The sequence below is a fragment of the Pelophylax lessonae genome (genome assembly GCF_965119305.1).
Source record: "Pelophylax lessonae genome assembly, chromosome: 3".
Lineage (NCBI taxonomy): Eukaryota > Metazoa > Chordata > Amphibia > Anura > Ranidae > Pelophylax > Pelophylax lessonae.
Genome location: NC_138770.1, coordinates 247,383,645 through 247,397,766, shown reverse-complemented (window position 1 = coordinate 247,397,766; position 14,122 = coordinate 247,383,645). Strand labels below are relative to the sequence as shown.

The window sequence follows — 14,122 nt, the reverse complement described above, 5'->3', positions numbered from 1 at the left end:
CCTTAAAGTTAATCAACAATTGAGCACAATGATTAAAAAAAAAAAAAAACTATTGGTTGAACTATATGATATACAAGCCCCCAATGCAGGACACCTGGCTTGCATAAGAAGGTCTATTTAAAATACAGTAAAACCTTGGATTGCGAGCATAATTCATTCTGGAAACATGCTTGTAATCCAAAGCACTCTTATATCAAAGCGAATTTCCCCATAAGAAATAATGGAAACTCAGGTGATTCGTTCCACAAGTCCTTCGGTTTATAGTCTATATACAAAGATTATAGCAATGTGATTGGTTGTGTAACCATAAAATGTCCATCCACAATATGCAGCCTTCCCAAGGGGATTAGAAGAAAAAATCTAGCAGAGCTACAGAATATAAGAGATGAGAGGCACCTCTAAGTGTAGCAATATGGTTACATTTAATGAAGGTTCAACATTTAGCAACTCACATGGTTGATGATTAAAATAGGCACACCTAAGTATGCAGGCATCCGGGGGTAAAGCTGTCCACATAGACCGTCTTCGGAACCACCGGCTCTCACCACTGTCAGTCTGCAATCCTGACCGGGAAGAATAGCCTGCAGTAGAGTGATCTGAAAGTGAGGCTTTGAATCACTCGTGGAGTGCAGCGTGGAAGGGATGATGAAGATGGCTGTGCAGAGGATGGTCTATGTGGACAGCTTTACCCCAGATGCCTGCATACGTAGATGTGCCTTTTTTAATCATCAACCATGTGAGTTGCTAAATATTGAACCTTCATTAAATGTAACCATATTGCTACACTTTAGAGGCGCCTCTCTTCTTTTTTATACATGACGCTACTTGTATATCAAGACATCGCTTGTATATCAAGTCAAAATTTATTTTAAAAATTTGCTTGTCTTGCAAAGCGCTCTCAAACCAAGTTACTCTCAAACCAAGGTTTTACTGTATATATAAATTGAAATCCTTTTTCTCCATCCATTTATGACAACATTACAGACCTGAAAGAACAGTAATTGGCAATATTTATCACATATTCAAAAAGCAGTGTTCAAACCCTAACCCATGCATGCTTATTATTCTGACTCCAAAAAATAAGAGTCTTCACATGGACTGTAAGATTAAAATGCAAAATTCGAGAAAAGGGCATTCATAGAAATGTATTATTATATTATTTTAGTTTTGGATAGAGTGGGGAAGGTTAGATTTTTTTTTTTCATCCCATCAGGAAGATTCTCCATTCACTTCCTGTCCAACAGATATAGCAAAACATAAAAGGAGATGTCTCCAAAGCAAGAGGCAGAGAAAGAGATGTACACCAGTAAGGCAGTTGGAACTTCACAGCCAGCCATGGGTGCAGGACCTCGGATCGCTGCCACAAACAGGATACAAGAGAAATGGCCGCACACCAAGTGATGGCTCACGATGAAAGGCTTTATTGAACAAGGATGCAAGGTACAGCAAAATGGATGGTGGACATGTTTCACAGGACTCACAGCAAGCTTGTTCACTAACTGTTCACTAACAAGCACACTGTGAGTCGCGTGAAACATGTCTACCATCCATTTTGCTGTACCTTGCATCCTTGTTCAATAAAGCTTTTCATCGTGAGCCATCGCTTGATGTGCGGCCATTTCTCTTGTATCCAAAGCAAGAGGACATCCCCCTTAGACAGTTCTGGCCAGAGGACATCCCCCTTAGACAGTTCTGGCCAGAGGACATCCCCCTTAGAAAGTTCTGGCAAGAGGACATCCCCCTTAGACAGTTCTGGCAAGAGGACATCCCCCTTAGACAGTTGTGGCCATAACAGGTTTCCATATTGGAAGATTTTCTCCTGAGCGTCTGCTCCTGTAACAGCACAACTCAAAAAAAATGTGAATTTTTCATCACTTTCTGTACTCAAAGCAATGGTCACCATGATTAATAAAATGGTTGAATATTCCTAGCAGGAACATAGACAACATTAAAAACTTGGCAGAGCTTCTAAACCTACAACATTTATCCAATGACCTTCCTTACACGTCAAAACGTATTAGTGAAACTATGTGACAGGTAAATATAAATTATAAAAGTAACATAAGGAGAAGAGGACTTTTATTCATAGTCATGTGCGTGTTCTTAAACTCTTATCTCATGCAACATGCAGCCAAAATTAAGACAGGCCAAATTGATAGCCACTCATATTTCATAATTTGACATGTGTCTTTAATTGACACTTGACAAATGTCAAATGTGTATCTCCTTTAAGATGACATGTGTTTTTACTATTTTTTAGCAACAAAGAAATAAAATAAGAACTTTTTTAATGTAGCTTCCATAACTTAATCGGCTTTCAGACAAACTATGTCATCTGATTTTAGTGCATACGTAAGCAATCTATATCATCAATAGCAGATGTAGACAGCGAACTACGTGATTACTTTTCTAACCAACTAGCAATCAACGTGATGAAGCTACTTTAATATTGGAAGCCTTTTAAGAGCATGACCATGTTTTAGAGGGGGTTTTTCAAGGGAGATGGACGTTTTCCAAGCGGGAACCCAAACCATACTCTTCCAGATGAACGAGAGACATGAAAGTTTGTCATTACGCTTCCCTTTGTTCTCTATTTTATGGCCATGCCACCCAGTAAAGTTGTCCTAAATGGCCCAAACCGACATAAACTTCAAGAGAAAGAAAATGAAAATGTTATAAAGAAAAAAATATCTTCAATGGAAAGTTCTCAAGCTTCAGAAGTTTTTGTGACTGACAACTTTAGTGTTCTCTTGAATGCAACTCAGATATTCTGAAAACCTAGATGTTTGATGGAAAACATGAAGCACGCATAGTGATTCCGATCACACTGGGAGGAGGGGATTTATATAACATCAATTTCTGTATCTGTAATCTTTTCAGGGAGCTTCTTGCTAGTTCTGTGTTCTTTTACAGGATTGCTGTTACTTAACTCTTTAATACAACTAGTGACTTGATGTTGTGGCTACCTAAGCAGAATTATTTACCATTTTAGTATGTCTTTATGTTCATTTTTGTAAACCAAATTCTATTCTATTTTTCCCAGGCACGTATTAAAAAAACTAAAGTGGTTAAAAATAATTTTCGGTCAGTGTCTTTTTGTGTCTCCTTATCAGTTTTCTTTTGGGCATTCTTCAGCTTGTAAATTTTCTTAGTAAAAATGTAAAGCGTGATCATCATTATTTCAGAGAAACTACATTACAAAAGCTTAATACATAAATTGTATATATGACATAAATGACCTAGAGGATGAGTTAGCCAGCAAATTCTAAGTATTTGCGGACGATACTAAGCTAAGCAGGGTAATATCTTCTATACAAGACGTGGAAACCTTACAAGCAGACCTGAAAAAATAATGGGCTGGGCAACTACATGGCAAATGAGGTTTAATGTTGAAAAATGTAAGGTAATGCACTTGGGTGTCAGAAATACGAACGCAAGCTACTCGCTAGGGGGAGAACCTCTGGGTGAATTTAAGATGGAAATGGACCTGGGGGTCCTCGTAGACAACAAGCTTAGCAGTGGCTTGCAATGCCGAGCTGATGCAAGCAAAGCCAATAGAATACTGGCATGTATAAAAAAGGGGATTCACTCCAGAGATAAAAGGATTATTCTCCCACTCTACAAGACTCTAGTCTGGCCACATCTGGAGTATGCCGTCCAGTTCTGGGCAATGGTCCTCAGAAAGGATGTCCTGGAACTGTAGAGAGTCCAGAGAAGGGCAACAAAGATAATTAGGGGAATGGAGTACATCAGCTATGAGGAAAGACTACAAGCATTAAACTTTTTCTCTATGGAGAAGAGACGATTGAGAGGGGATATGATATCAATGTACAAACACCGTACTGGTGACCCTAGCATAGGGAACAAACTTTTCAGCAAAAGGGAATTCAATAAGACACATGGCCACTCAATAAAATTAGAAGAGAAGCAGTTTAACCTTAAACTGTGTAAAGGGTTCTTTACTGTCAGAGCAGTAAGGATGTGGAATTCTCTTCCACAAGCAGTAGTATCAGCAGGAAGCATCGATAGTTTCAAAAAACTATTAGATAGGCACCTTAAAGACCACTACATACAGGGGTATACAATGTACTGTTAATATTTTTCAACCTCACTAACTAGGTAAAATAAGTTAGGAATATAAGACATAAGTATAAGAAAAAAAAATAATACTACTACTAAAATATTAATAACAACAACAGATAATTAAAGTTACTGTATATATAAGTCCCACATAAGATTTTTTGTTTACATACATGAAGATCCTCAGCAGCAGTTAAAATTCATACATGCATTGTTTAACCTGTAAATTCCAAATAGGAAGGTGATATGAGCCTGTTCAGTTACCTTATGAAAAGTAACATAATGGAAAAAAAAATATTGGGTTAAGCTACATAAGTTATTCCCACTTTTCTGTATTTGGAAGTAAGACTATTTAAATATAACATCACTATGGGCAGTGGCGGCCGGTGCGTTGGTGGCGCAGGGGCACCACCCCCCCTATCCATGCGTCTGGCCCCCTAATCTACATGTGGGGTGCCGGACGCATGAAGTTCAATGGGGCTTTTTTTTTTAATCACCTAATTAAAGCCAGAGGCTCTAATAGGCTTCAGCAAAGGGAGGACCCAGGGCGCAGAGCAGTGCACCCCGAGTTCACCCATTGTGTGACAATAGCGAATAAAAATTCGCTATTGTCACACGGATCCTCCTCCTGGCCAATCAGGAAGTGGGTCCTCCTGTTTCTTGATTGGCGGAAAGGCAAACCCAATGCCATTGGCAGAGGAGGAGGCGGGAGGACTGAGTACTCGAGGAGACGCCGGGGGACTGAGGAGAAGCCGCTGCTGCCTGAGGTAAGTGCACTGGTCTCACAGGTGGCACGCTTAAGCTGGTCACTCTGCATTGAAAGGGGGCACAATGATCTCTGCATTGAAAGGGGGCATGTTGGCATCTCTGCATTGAAAGGGGGCACGCTGGCATCTCTGCATTGAAAGGGGGCATGCTGGTATCTCTGCATTGAAAGGGGACACGCTGGTCATTCTGCATTGAAAGGGGGCACGCTGGTATCTCTGCATTGAAAGGGGGCACACTGGCATCTCTGCATTGAAAGGGGGCACGCTGGTATCTCTGCATTGAAAGAGGGTATGCTGGCATCTCTGCATTGAAAGGGGGCACGCTGGTATCTCTGCATTGAAAGGGGGCACCCTGGCACCTCTGCATTGAAAGGGGGCACCCTGGCACCTCTGCATTGAAAGGGGGCACGCTGGCATCTCTGCATTGAAAGGGGACACGCTGACATCTCTGCATTGAAAGGGGGCGCGATAATCTCTGCATTGAAGGGGGTACGCTGGTCTCTGTGCATTGAAAGGGGGCACGATGATATCTGCATTGAAGGGGGCACGCTGGTATCTCTGCATTGAAAGGGGGCACGCTGGCATCTCTGCATTGAAAGGTGGCATGCTGGTCTCTCTGCATTGAAAGGGGGCACGCTGATCTCTGTGCATTGAAAGGGGGAAGGCTGATCTCTGTGCATTGAAAGGGGGCACGCTGGTCTCTCTGCATTGAAAGGGGGCATGCTGGTCTCTGTGCATTGAAAGGGGGCATGCTATACCTTAATTACTGAAGACCCCTTTCACACTTTTGTGACCTCAAAGTCACGCAATTTTTTACAGCATTTTTTGCCGCAAAGCAATGCCTATTACATTTTTCTGTTTGCGCCCCCCCCCCCCAAAAAAAAATTTTGAGCACCAGCTGCCACTGACTATGGGGTTGATTTACTATAACTGGAGAGTACAAAATCATGGTAGCCAATCAGCTTCTAACTTCAGCTAGTTCAATTAAGCTTTGACAATAAAACCTGGAAACTAATTGGCTACCATGCACAGCTGCACCAGGTTTTACACTCTCTTTTTTAGTAAATCAACCCCAATTTGTTTGCATTTTTCCTCTTTATACTTACAGCAGAACTTCACTCTAAGGGGGTAGTTATGCTTTGTGTCACCCCTCCTTTAACACCTCTAGGCATTTTTTTTTGGGGGGGGGTGGGTACCTAGTTGTGGTAGGTACCCGCTCCCACTTCCAGTCTGATAGCCTAGACGATTCCAGTGGAATTTTGCCCTCCTGCCTGCAACTTCTTTGGACACATCACAGATCCTATAAGGCTGTGGGAGCATTCACATAGTACAGTGCAGCCGACCTGAAGATCAGCGAAGATTTAGCCTGGGTGAGGATGGCAATGTCTTGTATTAAAACTCAGCAGCTACAGTACTTTTTTCAGAGGCGTAACTAGACCCTTCAGGGCCCCGTTGCAAGAAACCATGAAGGGCCCCCTGGATCCCTGGCCGGGGCCCTTCCCTTCAAGCCTGGGGCTCTTCCCACTGATCTCGGGGCCTCCCCACGGTGGTGGAATGCCAGGGCCTGGTTGCAAGTGTGACCTTTGCCATCCTGGAAGTTCACCCACTCGAGTCAGTAGTTTTAATTTTTTGGTATTTTATTGGTATTATTTTTTATCATTTTACTTTATTTTTTTACAATGTCACTGACTATGACTCTGTCCATTCAGAAAAGGAAGGAGCTGGTAAATTACATATTTACTGACCCCTTCCTGGTTCTCTATTGTGACACATCCCCTGCAGCAGCCGGCAGGAGAGGGAGCACAGTGGAGGGGCCAGAGGAGCGCACAGGGGCCAAGAGACAGCAGAACACAAGTGAACTGGATAGAAGGAGAGGCGGGGCAGCATACAAAGAAACCAATCTCCTCCATTTTCCTCCTGCAGCTACAGGAGGAAAAAGGAGAACAGTGATTTCTTTACATGCTGCCCCACCACCCCTCATATCCAGGTGTACAGGGGAGCCGCAAAGACCCCCTGGAGCATGGGGCCCAGTTGCGATTGCAACCCCTGTAGTTACGCCCCTGACTTTTTTGTAAAAAGGCTGAAGATCCTTTTTAATGATTTTTATTCAGCTTTCCTCAACAAACAAACTTAAGTAGATGTGAATGCTGGGTTTGAAAAAAACTTTGTATTTTTTTTTAACCTCCCTGGTGGTATGATTCTTTTGGATTTTAGGTGCTGAAAGCGGTACCATTATTTTGCATGTAATTCTTGTGAATGAGCAGCCCAAACCAACTGTATACATTTATTATATATATTATATATATATATATATATATATATGTATGTATACATATATTATATATATATATATATATATATATATATATATATATATACAGTATATATATACATATATATATATATATATATATATATATATATATATATATATATATATATAATGTATACAGTTGGTTTGGGCTGCTCATTCACAAGAATTACGTATGTATATATATATATACGTATATATATATATATATATATATATATATATATATATATATATATGTATGTGTGTATATATATATATATATATATATATATATATATATATATATATACATATATATACGTATATATATGTATAATTATATATATATATATTTACATAAAAAGTACAGTGAAACTGCAAGAAAGGGCACTGGGGGGCAATGTAATGTGAATTTATTTTATTTTGAATGGTATCAGTGTGTTTGATGTGTTTTTACATTTGAATTTGCCGCCGGTTCCACCCCCCTGCCAACGTCACGTCGCAGGAGACGGAAGCCGGGGCACGGAGAGGATCGGGAGGAAGATCCGCCGCAAGACACCGCCGAGACACATCGCTGGATCCTGGTGACAAGGTAAGAAACCTCTTTTACAGGATCCAGCGATGCTTCTGGCGGTACCTCGAGTGTGGCTCGGGGTTACCGCTTTTGGCTCTGAAATTTAACCCCGAGCCACGCTCGGGAATACCGCTAAGAAGGTTAAGTGCTAAGTTTACCTTTATGAAAAATGTATTAAATGCACATATTTTTGCAGATAACATTTTTTGCATTCATTATTTTTTCACAGAAGCCTGCAGAGCATTGCACCCGCGATCAATGGATCAGGGGTGCAATGTCAGGCTCCTCCAGACACTGCCTACAGCAACGTGCCCGTATGTCTGTATGCACTGTCAGTTTCAGAGCTGTAAGAAGTGTAAATGGACTACAAGCGCTGATTAGCACACTTACAGGCTATTACTACAGATCTGTCCGTCTGTATGTGATGGAACTTGTAGTTTATTCATTCACAGATCCCTGCAGGGTGAGCCCAAAGCTGATTTTAAGCTGCTGCTGTGGGGGAGAGCAACCCCCACCCCTTGGCACAGGGTAGGGGGCTAAGGGGGAGAGCAGGGAAAGGTTGAACAGGTAACACGTTACACCCTAAATATGGGTGTAACACGTAACATTTTCAAAAGGTAAATCTTTCCTTTAATAACTTTATTTATTCTAAATATGAAAAACAGTGCCAGCAACTATTCAGTGCTTTATAAGGTACACAGATGATTCACATCAGTTCCTGTCCCCACGGAACTTACTACCACATACAGACAATTGAGTACGGCCAGTTTAAGCGCAAGTAAATGATTCTACTAGTATGTTTTTGGAACAAAATTGAAAGAGGCATTAATCTCTAAACCAAAAATGTAGTATATTGCATCTTACCATTCATTAAATGTGGTGGCTGCATCTGTTTTCTTTTGCTTTGTTCCCTCTGTTTCCACCTGGTGATCTGGCCAGTAACAAATCTCCTGTATTAGTAAGGCCCCTTTCACACATACGGTCCGTTCAGTTCATCAGTTCAGTCACGTCAAATGTATCAGTTTTTCATCCGGTTTTCATCAGTTTTTCATCCGTTTTTCGTCAGTTGTCATCAGTTTTTCATCCGTTTTTCGTCAGTTGTTATCCGTTTTTCATCCGTTTTTCATCCGTTGTCGTCCGTTTTTCATCCGTTGTCATCAGTTGACATCAGTTTTTCATCCGTTGTCATCCGTTGTCATCAGTTGACATCCGTTTTTCATCCGTTGTCATCCGTTTTTCGTCCGATCCGTTTTTTTGACGGATGAAAAATAGGGCATTCATCCGTTCAAAAAAACGGACATTGACGGAAGTGGATGAAAACAGATGTTAACTGATGATCATCAGTTGTCATCCGTTTTTACATAGAGATGCATTGATGTCCGTTTTTCATCCGTCAACGGATGGATGAAAAACGGACAAACGGACAGCATGTGTGAAAGGGGCCTAAGACACAACTCTGTAGGAATGAACATAGGAGACAGCAGAATTGCCAGTCTCCGGGGGGGGGGTTTAAATGTATTAGCAGATTTAGATATACTAACAAATTGAGCCAAACTGAAGCTCACACTTTATAATCAGTTACAGCAAACTGTTTTTTTTTTTATTATATTGAGATAAAGGCTTTGCATGTATAAACTGATATATTCTGCTGGAGAGCTGGAGATTGTGAAAAACAAAAGACTTTCTGGCTGGATCACCAGTCATCACATCTAAGGATTGGTAAACCTTAATATAAGAACTGGTTCCTTTTGGGTTTAATACTGCTTGAAACAAGCAAAAGAATAACATGGCATGGGAAAAATGTTACATTTGTAGGATAGACAGAAAGCATCTGTTCTGTAGACCTTGTCCTATTTTTCATTGTTTTCAAATATGCACAATTGCACATTCTAGTGGTATACAGATAGTGCTTACCTCAGCATTATTTCGTAGAATTAGGTTTCCAACTAAACAACTGTCATCCAATGTTTTTGCTTAGCTGCCACATCTCAGGGCTTCACCGCAATCAGCATTTCTTTTAAAGAAAAAACCATACTGGGCATGCTAGAGGTGCACTTAGCTGTCTCTACAGGAGCCCTCTCTGCCACAGAGTAAGCTACATACTTCCAGCTTGCACGCATTCATTCTAATTAATTCGAATTTTAATTCTGGTAATTCCAAATCTATCTATCTATCTATCTATCTATCTATCTATCTATCTATCTATCTATCTATCTATCTATCTATCTATCTATCTATCTATCTATCTATCTATCTATCTATCTATCTATCTATCTATCTATCTATCTATCTATCTATCTATCTATCTATCTATCTATCTATCTATCTATCTATCTATCTATCTATCACACAGACTGTATGAGGACAACTGCCATGGCACTGGCTCTAGGACTTTTTTTGCACAAATGAGGGAAAAATAATATTAGAGCCCAGCATGTGAAGGATAATTAACTCCTTGGGTCATGTAGTGAGACGTAGTTTTATGCATCAGCAATTGAGAGGTGTGCTTGCCAACTATGGAGGTGCCACATGAAATCAACATCAAGGTTTCAACATTCTAAGGTAAGTGATACATAGGGGCAACCTAAAGCCATTAAGCACACCGGTATCATCTTGCTTACATGTTGGGCTTGATTTACTAAAGACTGTTCACTTTGCAAGAGAATATTCCATTAGCTTAGTGAATGAGGTAAATAAAATCACTTTGCAAAGAATACCCAATCACAAGCAAGGAAAACCAAAACAGTATTTTTTCTTGCATGTGATTGGATTATGGAAGTCAGCAGAACTTTGCCTCATTCATTAAGCTAAGGAAAAATACCCAAAGTGCAAGGTGAGTGATTTAGTAAATCAGCCTCATTGACTATTGAGTATACTGGTATATGAATAATATAATATAATATAATATAATATAATATAATATAATATAATATAATATAATGGTATATGTATATGTTATCGCTGATAAATGCTGGTAAATTATATTATTAGCAATTATACTTGCAAAGATGCTAATTTTGACATAGAGTTGTATATAGCTGTCATTAAAACACAACTGCAGTACTAATTTTTGTTTAGCTGAAAGTGTATCCCTAGGCAAAACCTTTTTTTAGACTTGGATAGAGTGGGGAAGGGTTAGAATTTTGTTCTTTTTGCTTTCTATGACCCCTTTTGGGAGATTCCCCCTTTATTTTTTACTAGTGACACCTGTCACAGAGAAAGAAATTGAGAGAAATCCAAAATATTAGAGTTGTCCCCAGAACAAGAAGTGAAGGGAAAGGTTCCAATTGGTTCCTCTCAGGTGGGACGGTTTCCACTAACTTATTTTTGCGTCTCTCTGGGACAGAAAGTAGAGGGTAGTTTTTTTAATGGTACACAGATAGAAAATAAAAAGGTAAAGCATATATATCTGGCTTATGCCCTCTGTATGAAAATTGCATGAGGCTCACCTATGCATGCCAGCAAACACTCCTGCTGCTCTCCTCAGGCGGGGAACTCCAACTTGAATGCATAAGAGAAAGAAAAGGAGGCGCAACACCTAGTGCATTACCTGTGGTCACCATATAAAATGTTTTATCAAAATGCCAAATGCATACTCACAGACGAGAAGAATGTAAAATGGCATTAAAAGATTCCACCACAGATGGAATGGAACATGTCCTTGTAGATGAGACTGCTAACGCGTTTCAGGAGTCAAGCTCCCTTCATCAGAGCTCCAATGAAGGGAGCTTGACTCCCGAAACACGTTAGTGGTCTCATCTACAAGGACGTGTTCCATTCCATCTGTGGTGGAATCTTTTAATGCGATTTTACATTCTTCTCATCTGTGAGTATGCATTTGGCATTTTAATAAAACATTTTATATGGTGACCACGGGTAATGCACTTGCGCCTCCTTTTCTTTCTCTTATGCATTTATTTATTATACCTTGATCTGAAAAATACTTTACTTTGCACCGCCATTGGAACAAATCTTAGGGGTTAGTTTAGGGTAGGTTAGAGTTGCGTGGGTTCCTTTGGTCCCCCTGGTTTTTCCCTAAACGCAACTCTTAATGTGAGCCCATGCCTTAACCTAGTTCCTAAACCTAATTTGTAAACGATATTTAAACCTAAAAAAAAAACCCCATAATATATTGCAGTTTACCGATCCTTGGACGTTGTTGCTGCCTCATTTTATTTTTTGTAGTTTATCCTTTATTTTCACCTGGTGATCCAGCCAGTAGCACACTTCCTGTGTTAGGGTGACTCCTCTATCTATGGAGGAGCAGCAAAGACACACTTGGATTGCAGCATTGTCTGGAGAGAGTAGTTTTAAATGGATCAGTAGACTTAGGCAGGCCGTAGACAGACAGTGTTGACATGGGGATCCCTCCTGCTGAGCAATTGTCTTGGGGCGGGCAGGAAAAGCCACCCCCACTGGGAGATGATAGTGATTATCACTAGCAGCTACAGCAGCCGCTTGCAATAATCGGAAGTGAATCTGGCATCGATCAATCAACTTGGTGTGTTCAGCCTCAAATTGTCTATGGCCGGCCTTAGATGAACTTTATACAAGTGTCTTAAAAAATTAAAACCTATGGTTGCGGGTTGAACTGAGCTAGAGTTCTATCACTCATTTGTTGCATAATATTCTCTCTTGATGAAATTTATACCTCTGGTCCTTAGGCCCTCATTGTTTGGGGTGCTCTCCTCTGGAGGGATACGTTTGTGATTGCCTATGATATTATAGGGAAACTACACGTGTCTCTGGTTATGCTTTTTTTATGTGGAAATGTTATTCTTTATTTCTGACGGATAAATAACATCCAATGACATTGAAGTACTTCATTAGGTTGTGTCTGGTAGGGGCGTGGGGGTTGTTGTTTTGTGGGGAGTGTTTTTGTTTTCTATTGAGCCCTGCATGGCAGAAAACAATAAAAATAAGGTTCCAAAAATAATTAAAAATGAAAGCCTAACTCCAGCTAACACTTTTTAAGCATATACATATATATATATATATATATATATATATATATATATATATAATTTTTTTTTCTTTCCTTTTGGAATAAAGGTTTTAACTAAATGGGTAAAAGGGTAAAATTTGCCATCGTAAGCACCCCTACCAGTGTTGAATACTGGTAGGGGTGCTCAGTCCTCTGACTTCCACTTTTGCTGTACATCTTTAAATAAAGTTGAAAAAAACAGCAGGGTCAACAGATATAAAAACTTTGTACAAGAGACTAAAAACTAACAAACACTGCTTTGTTAATAATAGTGACTGACTGCATTATAGATGCCATTTTGGATTTTACCTTCAGTGCCACTTTAATCTGAACGTATCCTTAAATCTAACACTTTAATTCATCAGTGCAATATTTTTGTTGTTTTATGTTTATTGCTTGAAATCCACCCAAATATGGCATAATATATATAAAAACCATATAGGAGTCTGTCTATGATATTTTCATTGGACAACACACTGAAGCTTTTGTCCTAAGAAGACAGGTGGATGATCATTTTACAAATATGTTTAAGCTCATTCCAATAATATTACATCACACCCTATGTCTACCAATGTGGTTGTACAATTGGAGTCTGAATTTGTTAGATCAGACATCCGGATTGATTTACTAAAGAAAAATAAGCTGTTCACTTTGCAAGCAAATTTTCTATTAGCTTAACCTCCCTGGCGGTATGATTCTTTCTGATTTTAGGTGCTGAAAGCGGTACTATTATTTTGCATATAATTCCTAAGAATGAGCAGCCCAAACCAACTATTTACATATGAATTTTTTTTACTGTGCGTTCTTCTTTATAACATCTCGGGTATGATAAAGTTTGAAACACAAAATCATAAATTATAATATAATAAATAACTATAAATAAGTATGTATGTATCCATATATACTGTATGTGTATATATATATATATATATATATGTATATACACACACACACGTATACATACATATATATATATATATATATATATATATATATATATATATATATATATATATATATATGTATATACACACACACACGTATACATATATATATATATATATATATATATATATCATATATATATATATATATATGTGTGTATATATATATATATATATATATATATATATATATATATATTTATACATAAAAAATACAGTAAAACTGCGGGAAAGGGCACTGGGGGGCAAACAAATGTGAATTTATTTTATTTTGTAATGTATCAGTGTGTTTGGTGTGTTTTACTATTTGAATTTGCTGCCGGTTCCACCCCCCTGCGAGCGTAACGTCGCAGAAGACGGAAGCCGGGGCACAGAGCATCGGAAGGAAGATCCGGCCGCCGCACACTGCCGGGATACATCGATGGATCCCGGGGACAAGGTGAGTACCCTCTCTTACAGGATCCAGTGATCTTCTTAGCG

The 14,122-nt window shown here is 39.3% G+C and overlaps 1 protein-coding gene across 1 annotated transcript in view; it reads left to right on the top strand.

Moving 5' to 3' along the window:
* Positions 1-14,122, top strand: part of LOC309550822 (uncharacterized protein) — a gene marked incomplete at both ends in the record, with an annotated part of 410,136 nt that overhangs the window by 289,964 nt on the left and 106,050 nt on the right. The gene's annotated exons all lie outside the window — the stretch shown is intronic.